We start from the raw sequence: 16,472 nt of genomic DNA, 5'->3' as shown, positions 1-16,472 counted from the left end.
AGCAACTCATACAACAGAAGTCAAAAGCACCTGGTTGAGCTACTGGGGGATATTATAAAGATTCCAGAGACTGGAGGTGAGAAATATTACAAGAATGTTAGATTTTCACTTTCCTTCTGATTTCTACAGTTAAAGATAAGCTTCCCCACTAACATAAATACTAAGGTGGGAACTTTTTCTGACTGTGGTAGTGGTGTTCTGTGGGGTCCCTTTGCTCGTCTTAGTGAGAAGTCTCAACATCTGAAACAATTTGTGACTCATATGCTTATGCCAAGATCAGCCAACTGATAAAACCCTATAGAACACCACAGCTCTATTGCCTCGTTCTCTGTAAGCCTTGGTTGCCAAACTTTCTCAGCTGTTAGCTCATCTTTCCTCTTTTTCTGTCTTCCCACTGGCTTTGAATAATCCCTGCTAGTGATGCTTCTTCATGGCCAATGTCAAGAAAGGGGTGATAGCATTCACAAATATATATGTAAATGTATGATCGTTTGCCTAACTCAAAATTCCTTGAATGGGTTATTTTGAGCTTACTAGCGTAAGTCTGTGAGGCAAGAGGAAATATTATAATAAAGCCATACTTTTATTTGCTCATTTGGAAGTTGTAACTGCTCACTAATCCAGCAAGATTTGCCACTCTTTCAAAAGAATTCCTTTGTCCACTTGTAAACTGTTATAGTTCCTCAACAACTGTTGAAGCAGGCCTCATTAAGTCACTCTCTGTGTTTTATAGTTTAGGATTCCCATTGCCAAATCACTGTTAGAAGCTGTTTATGGAGGAATATGTAAAATACAGCATTGCTGAAGCTAGTGTTATATAATTTGCATTTAAGGTTTTAGTTCTTTTTCTCCCTCAAGTGACATGTTGGCACTACAGTGGCTTTTAAGAAGTGGTTAAAAAAAATAAAGCAATGGAAAACAATAGAGGACAATAGCTGCCCTTTTGGAGTAGAAGCTAGAGGGCAGGTGGGAAAGCCAAAGTGACTAAAATAACAGGCTTGCATGTAAATGACTGACTCTCATCAATGAGTAAGCACGGACAGAAACTGCTCTTCATTTTTGGCTTGCTGTTTCTTGTTTCCCTAGAGAAACAGCATGAATGATTACTTTTAATGAATGTTTGTTTTTGTTTTTTGAAAGGAACTTTTGTGCTCTCACTGCAGTGTGTGATATAAAGAGAATCATTTTTTCCATAGGCTTGGAGACTTGTATCTAACAACACCACCAGCTGTGCGTGTCCCAGAGATAAAGGTACATATGGTACACACAGCCCTTAGAACTGCCACGTGCCTGGCAGAGACTTGCTTCGTGCTCAGGTCAGGAGTCAGTTTGCAAAGCACTCGCTTGTAAAGAGAAACAAAGGATATAGTTGCTTCTTCTGAACATGTGTATTTTTATTTTTTAAATTAAAAAAACCCTCCAACATAGACAATTGTCATGACAACAATAAAAATAAATTCTTTCTATTGTAAGGATATGGACTTTACAGAGCATACGTGACTTTCCAAAGCGACCTAAGAGTAATTTGGTAGGAATCTCCTAAGTTGTTTGCACGTACAAAATGGAACAAGAATGTTCAGAAGAGAAACGTTGCCTAAATGGATAGTGGGCTAACGCTGAAGCAGGAAAAATGCGGGGGAGAAAATGAGTTGCATGTACATGCTGTACATGTTACAACGCAATAGATTTGTCATCTTAAAATAAGAGCATGACATCATCAAACCAATGCCTTTGATCTCAAACACTGAGGAGAATTAACTGCAATAAAAAGCTATATAGTAGTTTTTTCCCAGCCCCGTTCCAGCTGATTGTTTGGAATAAGAATTAATAGTTAGTTAATATGATTGTAATTCATACAAGCAGTCAAGTAATAAAGTCTGTAATTAGGCATCTCTTTGAGACCAGATGAGCATTTTCTAAGGAAGATAGACTGGCTTGAGAGGGTATATGTACCAGCAAGTGAGTCCACAGTCCATGCTGAAGAGGGCCATGCAGTTTCCCAGCAGGGGAACATATGCCAGAGATTAGAGGTGGGTATTGAAAGTGGAGCTGCAGGCCAAGCAGGCAGCATGATAGGAAGCAGAGCAAGTCTGTGAATGGAGGGAGGAGGGACTTATCTGCTGGCTTGCAGCCAATCTGTTTTAGGACTGCCTCCCTGTTTAACTAACTGTCCCCTGATCTCCAGGACAGAGCGCGTATCTCCCATGCCTCTTCTGCATCCTGTGTTTTCATCCACATTAAGGTTATAATGTGTATGATCACCATCACTCCAACCTTTACAGGTATTTAACACGTTTTTGAGATTTCATATGTGGAAGTAGCTCTGGTTCTGTACCCCTTATCTCCCATTAATTGGTGTTATTGTGTGTGTGTTGTAGCCCCTCTGCTGTCACGTTACAGAGCATCATGGGAGGTTAATTTGTGGTTAAAGGAAAATGGCAATCTGTTAATTACATACATGTGCCCGATCTAGGCTGATTAATTTGTTATTTTGCACGGGTTTATTTACTTTTTTTTTTTTTTTTTTGAGGCTGATAGGCTTCAGCTCTTTTGGTGCCTTGTGTGTAATACATTAGGCGTAAGTGTTGTACTAGGGAATAGGTAACCTCCTCCAGGAATCAGTGGATTATTTTGTGAGATGCTTTGTCTGCTGAGCACTGCTGTGAACACGTGGCATTCATTACAGGCATTGTGGGACTGTTTCCGCAGGGAAATAAATAGGAAAATGTTTCCAAGGCATTTTAATTAAAATCCCAAAAGGAACAAGTCACAGCTTTATGCCTCAGAGATATTCAAGAGCCACAAACCGTTGCCTTTGCCTATATCATTAGGGTGAAAAGCTTTAGAAATGTGTGAACAATAGAGACCTATGAAATCTTTGTACATGTGTGACGTGCTGAAGGATAGAGAACCTTCTTTAGTTTCATGTGTTCTAAAGGAGTTTATCTTTCCCTCTGGGCAGTCAGCAGGATGGGACATCTGCCCACTGCAAGCGGAGGACAAATCTGCAAAGGCAGATGGAATTGTTTCTGTGATATACCATTGTGCGTGGGCTAAATAGCAAGGCCTTTCCCAAGTGAGCATTTCTTACACTCCTTTTAACAACTTGTAGTTAACAAAGCCACGGGTTAGCTTCTTTGTTCCCTTGCCATTTTAACAGCAACTGAACCTCGATGAGTTTCTGCCTACATTATCATCTGTTGATGTCCATGTTAGCGGCCCATCTAACCTGTCTCCCTTTAAGAGCAGAAGGGAAACTTTCCCCAGTGGTCTTGATCAAAACTTGCTTGCTACAGCACAGCTTGCTGTGTGCTTACACACTCTTTGCAAGATGAGTACACTTCAGCAAATCAGTACCTTCTTCAGCAACTTTATTCAGTTCTGATATTTCAGAATCAAATCTGTTATTCAGATGTCAATCCTCTCTACAGAGGATTATTACCTCTGTAGGTACCTCTCTACAGAGGCAGATTATTCTCTAGAATTTTTGGTTGAAGGAAAAAAGTCTGGATCTTATATAGTAGACAGTCTTCCAGGATTATTATTAGCAGGGTGGGTAACTGAGAAAGAAAGATCTTATCCTTAATAGCTAAATGCATGATACTGTACGTCATCCCTAAAGTAATATGATTAAACTCCAGTGAGGTATCAGTTATTCTTCTTGGAGTTTTGGAAACAGTTGTAACTTTCCAGGCAACAATTCCACTGTGTATTGTTTAGCATGAATCTGCTAGAATATTAAACAGGCTTACCCTCACATTCTGATGTTAAAATATTCTATAGCACCTACTTCACCAAGAAATGCACTAAGGGTGTGGAAATGTCTCAATTTGTCTGCTCTAGGGACAGGAGGCCGAATGATGTAGGAGGAAGAGAATTGCTGATACCAAAGAATAACTAAATAATAATAACCATAATAATCCAGATATTAATGGTGTGACTTGGTAACAGCCTTAGTGATGCAGACAATGATGGTTGGAAAATAAGAACAATTTGCAGCTAAGTCAGACGCATCCATTGCTCACATGTACTGAAGTGCCAGCTCTGGGAGAAGGCAGTAAGGGTCAAGGCCCGGAATAAAACTGTCTCTTGAATTTGGAAGAAACTTCTTATTTTGATCTGGGTTTTCCACAAGCTTTATTATTATTATTATTATTATTATTCCCCTTTCAACTACTTATTAGGATAAATCATTCACTATTCTGAAACTTGAAGATAGGGTGGATTTCCATCCTTGACGTTTACATCCACTACCACATCGCAATATCAAGTATTATCCTCAAAGCAGCTCTAGCATTTCTATGGCAATAAATAATGTAATGGAAAGGCAGCTAAGTATTAGGCAGTCTTAGTGTACTCCTTATTCTTGAGGAAAAAAGTCGAGTGGATTTAATAAGTGATAGCCTCATCTCTGGTTACTGTACCTCACTGAATCATTAATTACAGGAGTATTATTGTGTTGTTTGCTGTTGTTGTTTGTTTATTTCTTTTTTCCCATAAGAAAAGTATATACCTTGTCTCTACAGCAGAATTATTACCTCCATGACATGCCAGCACAATGGGCAACATGCAAGCTATTTCTGATTCCTGAGCGAATGAGTCCAATGCAAACTGTAAACACCAGCCACTTCTCTGTGATTCTCATAGACTACAGATAAAACAGAAGCTCAATTTGCTGTGCCTGCTGGGTAAATGTGAGGCAGTCAGCCACAGCATGTTTGCTGTCTGCTCCAATTGAGTAGAGGTAAGAACTGACAAATATGTGCTTTGAATCCTGAGCCTCTGAGAGGCTTTCTGATCTCTTACAGTCTCTAAACAAGCAGTAAACATGATTTCTCAACAAATTAACAACTGTTTGATCTAATTAAAAAGATCTCGAATGAAAGCATTCAGTATAAAGGTTAAAAATATTCTTGGTGTAGGTTTGTGACTTCAGAAAATTCAGTGAACCTCTTTCACAAAACATCTTGCAACTGAATTTCCAATACTGTATTCTCATTGAATCCCTGGGTATTTGGAATGGCACGATTTGACTGTCCAGTTCCTGATTTTGCTGTGGAGCACAAATGACGCAGCAGTCTGTCTGAAATCACTTGAAGTCATTCTTGAGGAAAAAACCTGGTGTTGTAATCAGACCTTCTTTTTTTTTTTTCTAGACAGAACAGAAGGAAGTACCCAGAATGAAGTTAATACAAACATAGGCTTTAGAGTCTCAGATTCTGAGTGTTCTTGAGGTCGTAATGAAGCCGAGAGGAGTTAAAGTGAATCATAAATCATAATGTTATATGTACTTTTAAGGTTATACAAATCAGATTTAGGCTGCCTCAAACATTAGTGTTAACTCAGCTGGAAAGGAACAGGTGGTTAATGTCAATATAATACTAAAATCATAAATGGACACCTGCAAAATGCATTGTTTCAATTATAAAAGAAAGAAAAGTATTGGATTTTTTCCAAACACCGTTTAGTGCTGAGTCTGCAGAGTGCCTGCTCTACTTGCAGCGATTGCTTTGGCCTCTTCATTCTGAAACAGCCACGGGAAAGTGCGATATTCTCCCTCCTTCCTTTTCTCTTAAAGTTCTGCATCCATGCAGCCATTTATCATATCCCATGTTTATACCATCTTCTACAGCTGTGAAAATATTCAGCTTCTTGTACTTGTCATCTCCCCTTTACTGGTGCTGTGCACGGGGCTAATGTATGCATGCCATTCTGCATCGTTGAAGACTGTGTAGGAATAAAGACTGAGCTGACATCCTTGGAGGAGATAATGAGCAATCAGAGCTCTTTGAGGGTACTAATAGGCCTTAACAGCCCCCAGCCAGCCTCACTCTGGGTACATATACACAATCACATATATCCCTGCCCATGGGCCTGGGGCCCATTTCAACTCAGGGTTGAGGAGGCTTCACTACTGGCCTGGATTACAATGTCCCTATTTCTAGCTTTGTCTCAGCTCCTGCTTCTTTTGTTTTGCATGTAAAGTTTGTGGACCAGCGGGAAATCAGGACTTTATTTCTATGTCGGTACAACTTAATGAAATGCTGAAAGTGTCCTAATAAATAGGGTTCCCATCACTGACTACTTGGATCTCAATGCCTAAAAATGTATCCAGCGAGAGCTTAAGTTATTGTGAGTCAGTAGAACATAAATTCCTGAGTACCTGAGTCATTGCAAGAGAACCCACTTGTACTCCAGCTCATTTGGGAAATAGTGATGTATTTATTTTTTTTCAATGTGAGTTCAAACTGTAACACCAGCACTAAGGAATAATCTAGGAGCTTTAGTTTCTATGTTTGTCTTGCCTGATGGTGTGTAACACAGTGATTAAATTTGCCCAACATAGCTTGCCCTTGAATGAAACATGTTTTGTATAGGAATTAGGGAGACCATTCAATACATCTACCTGCTTTCCTGTTTTTAAAGTCCAGTTTGGGAGTATTTTGAGACATCAATATAAATGCAACTGTATCTGCTTACCCATTTTTTCTCTTAACAAATGAGTTTTCTTTTTAACCCTAATTGAATGCTGTGTAAGGGTTCACAGTAGATCTTTTTTTTTTTTCCTTGGACAGCTATTCCTTCTTCAAGAACAATCGTGGTCAGATGTTTTACTTGGAGGAGGTTTAAAATTAGTGCTTGGGTATAAAAGAAACAAGCGTGAGATTGGTATCATGCAGCAGGACCTTCCTCAAGTTGTATTGCTAACTGCTGAGCATCAGGCTTTACTATCACACTTGCAAGCTCTTTTAGAGACTTAGTAATGAATACAGCAGTGCTCTCAAAAATCAGTACCCTCACTCTGGGTAGCTTAGTGGATGATGGATAGCCCGGTGATATTTAGTCGTTAAGGAAAAAGAACCCCTTCAGAGCAAAATCAGAATATATGTTTTGACATTATTAGGGCAGCCTCTGGAAATGTAACTTTGCAAAGACCCCTGGTCTTGTCTTACTCTCCTGATCTCTCTCTTTTTAATTTCCTCTTTGTCTTAGTGTGACTCATTTCTCTCTTTCTTTTCTTCAGCTTTATCCCTGGCACTCACACTCCCACAAGTTCTCACATAATTCTGTTTTGTTTGCCCCTCAGTTTTCCATTCTCATTTTTTTTTCTGTTCTCATTTCTGAGTCTCTATTCCCTATTTTAGATCTCAGCCATATTATTACCTCAGTGCTGCCTATTCAGAGTTATATTTTGAATGGAAGACAGAAGGATTTGAATGGAAATGAGTGGTCTTTCACTCATGGCAACAGTAAGTATAGTTATCCTTGGCACTTAGGCCATTTTAATAGTGGTATTCTGATTGTTTCCATGGATTATTAGGTCTTTCATGCTTGAGTGTTAATTTTAAATCTCCTCCAAGTCAAGTATCTGGCCAAGATTGCACGTACTCTGTCCCGACTGAGAAGAGAGGCAAAGTTCCCTCTCTCTGGACAGTGGGATTACTAGCATGAGTAGGCTGTGTAATATACTACTATGGCTGGCTTTTGAGACTGCATTGGAAAGTTAGCCAAGAACAGTAGAATAAACAGTGAATTGGGAAGGGGCTGTGTAGTGACTTGTGCTCTGGGAAGTGCTCCAGGCAGATTGTGTCCCACCTCTCAGAAAGTTCTATAGAGTCATAGAATGGTTTGAGTTGGAAGGGACCTTTAAAGGCCACCTGGTCCCAAACAGGGACACCTACGCTAGATCAGGTGCTGCCTGACCTTCAGTTTGAATTTTTGTTCTTATGCGTTCACCAATATGTGGTAAAATATCTGTAAAACAATCTCTGTCCTCACCGGTCTTATTAGCTAGCAGGATCACAGGAGTTTTGCTAAAACAATGTTTTCTAGAATGTTCTAAGTAGAAAATACATAAGAACTTCTGTCTTATAGGACATACAAAAGTGGTCTTATAAAAAGAGGGGAAGTCTTTTCAACTATTTTGCTTTTTTTTTTTTTTTTTAATTAATAACAGCTACTGATCCATCACTAGTCTGGCTCATTTGTCACCCCTAGATACAGTTTCTAGCTACATTATTTCTTTTAATAATACTGTCTGGGCTTTGTGGTTAACTTCTAAAAGGAAGCAGCCTGTTATCTACGTGGTCACTGAATCATTGATGTTCAAGACATTGGGAAATAGATTCTTGTGCTTGATGACTCAGTGGCAGCTGCCAATAGCACAAGTTACCCCACCAGGGGCATTCCCTTAGTGGAATGTTTGAAAGTGTGAGGTGTTTCACAAGGAATCACTGGAGTCTGAACTGACCACCTGCAGGTCATTTAGTCTGTTCATCCTGGGGACTATATATTGCTTGGTATGAGGGATGTATTTACTGCAATATATAAGCTTATCAGAAATATAGCATAATATTGATTTAAAACAAGAAACAAGATGGTCGTGTCTAGGATGCCTACTTTTGCCGTTGGGAATTTTCTTAGAAAGAAAATGAAGTATCTTTGGCTGAGATATCAAGATGATGCAGTTTCTATCATGGTATTCATCGTTTTTCTCAGTTTTAACAAAATCATTTTGCGAAGTTATTAATGCTGTGAGAGAATTTGTTTCTGTATTCATTTTTTTACCCATTCCTTATTTAGCTAACGAACATATGAGAGTTGCTCACATCATTCTTATCTTCCTTTCTAAGGTACCGTACTTGACTTCTTCCTCCCCATCCCTCTCCCTCCCCCCCACCCCGGGCATTCTATCCAGTATCTTCTTTTACGATGCTCGACTTCGGTTCCTGACAACTGGGTCTGTTTCCAGAACTGCTAAGCTGTCACCCATTTCTGGTTCCAAGAGCTCTTTCCCTAATTCTAATCCACAAGAAAAAGTTGGCAGCCTTATACAGTGGTGTACAACTCATCCATGGTCTAAGGAAAAGCCTGATGCAAAATCTGCCCTCTGTTCTGTGGCAGCTCTGCAGGCTGATCACAAACTGTGGATGATTCTCATCCACATGGGGCTAGACAAATATGTTGAGCACGTTCTTCTGTGGCTCTCAGGCTCTGAGCATAAGGCTAATGTATGTAATCTTTGCAGTGTTTTCAGTGAGCAAAAGTATTCTGGCACAGAGAATTTAAGTTCACTGGGATGGGAGCTTTTGTCTCTTATTTACAGTCAAACAGTTTAACCTGGAAGATAACAATTCACCTCTACATCCTGTTTTCAGTAGTGCTGTATGATTGACGAGCTTACAGTAAAACAGGAATAAGACACATGAGAAATATATTCAAAGTCATACACAGAGGTGGGGAGAGGGTGGGAATTTTCCAGTGATTACACCCTGGCCCATGAGACTTAATTATCCAAAACAGTCTGATAAGTCATGTAATTTGTTTGCATAGCTAACTCCCCTGATTAGTTCTGGGGAGGTACGTGGCTTTCTTTCCACTTTAGGGAGTTTCTCTAATAATTTTCTTCCAAAGGTGAGTAACGTCATATTTCCCTAAATGCAGCTGGCTCTGAGAATCAAACTCTGTATTCAACAAGTGAACTTTCAAATGACTTGACAGACACTTCTGCCACAGGAGTTTCTTGCTCCTTTCCAGTACATGTCTTCTGCATGATGCTAACTTGCTCTTCAACTTAGGTCACAGCATCCTTAAAGTACAGCTTTTTCAAAGTAAACCCATTCAGACATAACAACCTATTCTGAACTTTATCTGGGTAAATCTCTAGTTTATAGGAGAAGACAGAAATATCACAACCATTAATTTAAAGAGAGAAAACTCATTTCAGCACCGGGTCCATTTTGTCCAGATTGTGATTTAATTTTTTTTTTTTTTGTTATTCTTTCTTATTGTTCCATCTAACTGTAGTGTTCGTGGATACTGATGCAGACTATCAGCTGTTCTATATACAAGAATTTATCATCAGTTGACAACTGCCGAGTCTACAGGTTACTTAATGTTATCTCTTTTGGAAGGTAATTTTAAGGACTTTCTTTTGTTTTGTTCTCCCAGACATATGTTTTTAAGACCTTAATGGAAGAATTTTGGTTTTGAAAGTAAAGGCCTCGGTCTTGAATGACAGGAAACTTAAGTGGGAGGGGAAACTGAGTGATACCAATTTGCTTTGCCAAAATCGAAGAAAGAACATGGATAGTTCTCTTTATGCATGCATCACGTCCCCTTTGCAGAAAGTAACTGCTTTGATATACTAACTATTGCAACACCCTATTTTACAGATTTTAAGAGTCCTTGTGATTCCTAACAAGACAATCCCATTCACTTTTCTTTCAAAGGAAGAAAATGGGAGACTTTGGTGCATGTCTTTAATGGACTGTCTCCCATATATCTTTTGTACACCATTACCAGTACTTATGCTTATAATTAATTCCCTGGGATTTTTGAGTCATCTAGACTGTCAGAGCTACTGAAAATCCTGGAAGTTAATGGTGGAATTCTCCAATGAAAAAGGGAACCTGTGGATATTAAGCATCTTGCAGTGCATGGACAAACAAAACAGAGATAGCCTGGATGGTAAAAAGCACCTAATTATCTTTACCCATACTTATAAAAGTGAACCACACTGGAGCAGATGTTACATTATTCAAAGGCAAATACAGCCAACCAGGAGGTGGGTTGTCCTGGAGGAGTTGTTCTAGGATCAAGTCTATACCTTATCAATTATTACTTGCCAAAAAAAAAGTTCATTGTTAGGTAAACAGTAATCAGTGTTTCCCATTAGCAATGAGAAATCTGACCAAACTTTTTAGCTCTTCTGATCTCAGTGAATTTTGCATTTGGACTTTCTCTACATGTCCAGGAGCAGAAATCAAAATCATTTTAATGTCCATCCCACAGCTATACAGGACATCAAAATATTGAGATAAGATTGTTGAAGATCACTGCCTTGGGATGGGACCCCTGGAATCCTCTCTGTTTTGCACTTGAGGTACGTCTGAATCTATTTTTGTATCTAGTTCATTGTACACATCCATTTTTAGTTTTTGTTGCTTCATAGGGTATCAGTAATCTGTCTGTTTGAGACTTGGAGAAAAGAAGGACCAACTGTTAGTGGAAGTGATATGTCCTGAGAATAAAAGGTAACAAGTATCTGATTTCCTTCCTTTCAGGTGTAGTATCTGGTGGGAAAAGGTGAAAGTGCTGCCTTGCGGGTGATTAATGCCACTCTGTGAAGGCGTTCCCTTTTTCAGTGTGGCATTAGACAAATGACACCATGGCTCATCTGTCTGTTGTCTGTGTGAAATAGTCATGGCCAGAGATACGATATATGCCAGAAAAGGAATTTGCCATGTGTTGCATGATGGTTCAGAGCAGTTGAATCCAAAGGAGGTCTTGAATTGCACTGAGCTGGGATGAGACAGTAACAGAGCCTGTATGCATGAGTTACACAAGTGTGATTTATTTCCTGGTCACAGTTTTCCATGATTATACCTAACAGCCACAATGCTGTCCTGCTATAGCAGCATGACTCATTTGTTCTTTTAAAGACATCTCGATTACATCAGAGGGATCATTTTTGGAAATCTGATCATTTTCACTGAGTCAGTTAACTGCCTTTTCCACATGCGCCTGATAGTTTTCTGAGTAAGCTTAAAGAATGCGAGGCTGATGTTTGTTGGCGGGGTCAGCCTGTCGAGAGATGGAGAATACCCCCAGATGAATACGTGGTCTGTATGTCATGCAGTATTATTCATACGCATGCTATCTGAGCAAGGCAGCAATTTGGCATACTAGTAATTAATTATTTTGCTCATAGTATAGCAAGTTGAAGAATGTGCGCTAGAGAAAAATAATTCCACTTTCTCAGAGTACTTTCCCAGTTGCTTAGTTTGCAGTAATAACCATGAAATCAACACAGGTAACTTCGTAAACAAATGATTATCCAGGATATACAGACAATATGAAAAAGAAGCCATATTTTTTATCACAAGTAGTAACTCATATTATTGTCTTTGAAAAAGTATGACAAATGTTGGGTCTGAAGAGGTCACTTGATACAACTGGAAGGAAAAAAAAGCTGTCAGGGTAAGTCAGATGAAGTCCTGCCCACATGCTGGCCTGTGATTTGACTGTCAATGAATGATGATATATCCCCTCTCACTTGAAAACATGAAAGTCATGGCCAAGCAGAAATAGGTTTGCCAAAATTAAAGTTTTTATTCAAACATCTGTAAGGAGAACTTAGGTGTTGGTAAATATCATTGTGGCTCTGTTATTTCACTGAATTATCTATTTTACTGTAAAACAAACAACAACAAAATAACACTGCATTTGCTACAGTCACTGTGTGCTTTAGGGGAACTTGTAAGAGTGGTGTGACCAAGAGTCAGTGCTTATTCTAGCTGCCTGCTCTTGGTAAATCTCAGACTAAGGAGTTGTGAAATGGTTCATGACTTGAAGCCAGTGAGAGTTACTGGATGGGAACGCAACAGCAAGGACTTCCCAGATTTCAGAGGCTTGGGGCTTCTAATTATTGCACTTAAGTTTCCAGAAGTGTCTTCACAGTCTCTGGAATACCAGGTTATACAACCTGTGTGCAGCCCACTCTGCTGCAGCCCTGCTGACGTTCCTGGGGCATGAGTGGATGGCTACCAATCAGGAGGCATGCTCAGCATCACAGCAGGCAGAAGCAGCAGATTTAACAGCATCTCAGTTATTAAATCTTCTCCTACAGGGTCACCAAAACCAACCTGTAGGAAATAACAAGTCTCAGCTCGCTATGTGCAAAGGCAGCTCTTGCCTACTGCAGCCAACAGGAGCATTCGGGGCTTTGGATTAATTATAAAGCACTGTTATTAAACTTCTAATGAAATGATTCAGGAGAGATTGACATAGGGAACTGTTGGTCTTTAAAGCTCTTACTCTATTTCGGAACACGGTCAACATCTTTATTAACACAGTCCTGTGTTTGCTCTCAGGCAAAATGAGATGATCTGAGCACCTGTGCAAACCAGAGCAGTGATTGCAACAGCGTGCAGTTATACGATGTGTACCTGGCACTGTACTGCACGGATGTCAGGCTTAAAATACCAACAGCAAGGTCCTAATTAGAATATGCACGTTGTTTGGCAACCAGTAGCTTTTGAAATCAAGGATTCATAGGATCAGGCTTTTCTCTCAGATCTTGTCTCCTCTGCATTCCAAGTGTACGTTAAAGTCATGTCTGCTATTTGAGTTCTCAATGGACTTGTTTTTATTTATTTTAATACATATCATGCCTAATATCTCCAGAGAAGTTTGTATTCAAATCATCATCAAAAATTCTGTTTTGTTTGTTTGTTTGTTTTTCCTAGGAACTGATTGATTCCTTTTGGATGAGATTCAGGCATTGATTGAAAGCACAGAAGAGTAATATCATCTTTGGTTTACTTCTGAGGAACGCACTAAATATGTACTCCATGCTTTAACCTCAGTGGCGCCAACCAAAAATTGTACAAATCTACAAAGAACAGCCTGGAAAAGAATAGCACAGGGATCACAGGTACCAAGACATCTATGTGTGTATCTGTTTGTCAGTTGGTTGTGTATTTCCATAAAGCATAACTTACTTTAGAATAATTACGCAACAGGAAGAAACCATGTTGGATTTTTATCAATGAAGGACATAATCACTTATTTTTCCTATATCCTTTCTCTGTTTTTTACCCTCAATATTTGTTTTGGGATTGTTTTTTTTTTCTTTTCCTCTTCTCCTGGGAAATTATTACAGGAATAACCAGAAACAAGCAATAATTATAGTAACACATTACAAAATAAGGTACTCTTAGAACCAGAAATACAACAAAGCAACCTGTTTGTGGCTAATTTCCTGGGTGGGAGAAAGAGCTCAGGGTGTGACTGGAAAGAGAGGTTTATGCCATAGAAACATACTCATCCCCACCCATGAATAAGGGTCTGTTACCTAATGAGCAGTAAGGTTCTGTGGGGACATCATGTCATTCTCTGCACTCTGCTCTCAGAGAATTCATCTCAGTTTTTTTGGACCTTCTGGCCAGGCAGCTGGTTTTAGTTAGGATGAAACCAAGCACATATAGAAAGCTGATGACTACCTTGCTGTAACTATGCCTGTGAATGCTCTTTTGCATTTAAGAACATGACCCACAGCTCCAGTCAGATTCCACGTAACAGCGTTCTTCCACCTTACATTCTCACATACATTCATCTGGAATAAACAACTGTCAAAACAATATGCTTTCAATTGACTGCTGTATTGCAGTGACAGACAAATTAATCCTTAAATACAGTCTGTAATTAGTCAATTGATGATGATGGACCGCTAAATAAATAGCAATTTTTGTCCCTTACAACTAGATTTTAGATATTGCCATGATGGACAGAAAAAAAACCCACCAAACTGCTAGGCAGAGAAATTGGTCTATTTTGCATTTTACATGGAACGTTTAGAGTTGAGAAGGCAGCTTCAGTAGATGTGGTATGAAAGCCAAATATCATAAGCTAATGTTTCACACCAGACAAAAAGTAACAGCAAAATCATGAGAAACGTTATCTATCAGATATTTTATGACAAAAATTCTGTTCCTTAAGAAGCAAAATTTGTGGTGCTTGCAACACAGTGATCAGGAAATGAGAATGTAGCTACAGTGGAAACTGAATAGTAACTTCTTCAAGCAATGTTCACCTTCCTATGCTAATTAAGTTTCATGTGAATAATGCTAGATTGGCAGCTTGGAATATGGAGGCCTTTAATTAAGAAAAGGAAAGTCACATTCACTTGGAGACTATGTTAGCAATGGCAATAGATTCGCTTCCTTGAGTTGTCTGAGCAAGACAGATAAATAGTTCATTTCCTGGTATTTGGGAGACCATAGATGGCCAGGTTTTCTTTTGTCCTCTATTAGTGTATCATGTTTTCCTAACTCAGGGACCAGATACTGCACAGGATGGTTCTCCACTATTATAGTTCCTTTGTATTTGAAAACTTCCAGTCTTTAAATCCTTGAACAAATGCATGTCTGAATCATTTCATGTCTGAATTAACTTCGCTAGTAACTTTTGTGGGGGTTATTAGCAGCATGTCATGTGACTGCTCTGCCTTCGTACAGTTGGTACCAGCCAAGGGGAAAAACACTTAAAACTCCTACAGAAGCTAAGATTTTCACATCTTGGTGTAATTCCCCATTCTGGGTTTAAGAGATGCTGGCTGCAATCAAATATGCATTGCAGTGATTAATGGCTGAAAATGCACTCGGGTGTAGTTTTGTTATTAACAGTCTGCAGAGCCTGTCCCAGCCGATCTCTCTCTTTCTCCCTTATTTCATATGATCTGCTCTCTCAGTCTCCTTGTGACGCTCTGAGATTAGGCTTCCCATTAATTGTGCCAGGGCATTCCCCGTTTCAGATGGGAAACCTGAACTGGAAAATTTCTTCTGTGGGGCAGGAATGGGAATTCTCTGAATGAGCTCCAGGAGTTTCAGAGAACTATTTAAAGGATTTCCTGATACAGAGCGTCATTGCAGTAATACAGGAGGGATGTTTTTAATGAGTTTACATTTTAAAGAGCCCAGAAATTATCTAAAGAAAAAAAAAAAAAAGAAAAAAAAAAAAGTTGTTGCTAAGATATTAAAGTTGCATTTTAATTTCAAATGTTATCTTCTGCTGTGTCTAACCATAGTGCCACAGAGTGAACTTAGTCTTATAGGGGATAAATATCACAGCAGAATTTATTCTGCTTAATTCTTGGTGTCAGCCCTTAGAAAGGAGGTTGTAGTGTACATGAGAGAGTGGCAACAAGAGGTTTGTTACTCCTGAAACACTAAAATGCTCCAAAGAATGAAAGTGTCCATTCAGTGTGAGGTTACAAGCTCTGAGGCTGTAGAAAACATGGCCAGTATGGCTGGTATAGGTTTTTCTGCTCAAATGTGAACTTGGTAAATAACCAGGAAGTTGTAGGGAGAATTCTTTTTGTTTTCTTACCTTATGTCATCTGTGAGTATTCCCAACTCTTAGCCCTCAGTACCCAATTCATCTACCTGTTCCTAATTTGTTGGCTTCCTCCCAAAGCCTATTTTCTTTAGCGTAGCAATAGATATTCTTAACACCTCCCTAAATATAATAATTTGATCAAGCCATTTAAAATTAATTGGGAAAGGAGATATAACTATATAGGCATACAGTTTGATTACAGTGGTTACAGTGCTTTCCTCAGTTTATGATCACATGTTGCTGCTTCTCTTCACCTTCCCAGGACCACAGACTGTGTGACTGCACAGTGCTTGACACTGAAAGTGCTCACTTAATAGCCATTTTGGTGGGTTTTTTTATGCCACGTTATTCTGTGTGCCGCACTTAGGGCTGCCTCTAATGACCAGGAATTCCTTGTGCTTCCCTGTGATTAGCCACTGCAATGCCACAATGTTTCAAAAATGATAATTTGTTTTTACACTGCTCCCCAAGACAAACAAATCACAGCACCTCCAGGACAGATTGATGGGGCTTGTGGGCGAAAGAAACAATTAACTTTGTGAGCTTGAGACAGTTCAGTTCTATTCATTAAC

General features: G+C 39.3%; 1 long non-coding RNA gene across 1 annotated transcript in view; it reads left to right on the top strand.

Annotated features, from left to right (window-relative positions):
• Positions 1-6,830: 6,830 nt before the first annotated feature.
• The window catches only part of LOC146760639 (uncharacterized), a 34,046-nt gene continuing 24,404 nt past the window's right edge, over positions 6,831-16,472 (top strand). Inside the window, exons 1-3 of the long non-coding RNA XR_014946965.1 lie at positions 6,831-9,914; positions 10,795-10,885; positions 13,251-13,438. This is a non-coding gene — a long non-coding RNA (uncharacterized LOC146760639). The remainder of the gene's footprint in view (positions 9,915-10,794; positions 10,886-13,250; positions 13,439-16,472) is intronic.

This window comes from Coturnix japonica, chromosome 5 (genome assembly GCF_054131305.1).
Source record: "Coturnix japonica strain WE chromosome 5, WE-NBRP24, whole genome shotgun sequence".
NCBI classification, from domain to species: Eukaryota; Metazoa; Chordata; class Aves; order Galliformes; family Phasianidae; genus Coturnix; species Coturnix japonica.
The sequence above is the reverse complement of the archived record's forward strand: the minus strand, read 5'-3'. Positions and strand labels throughout refer to the sequence as shown.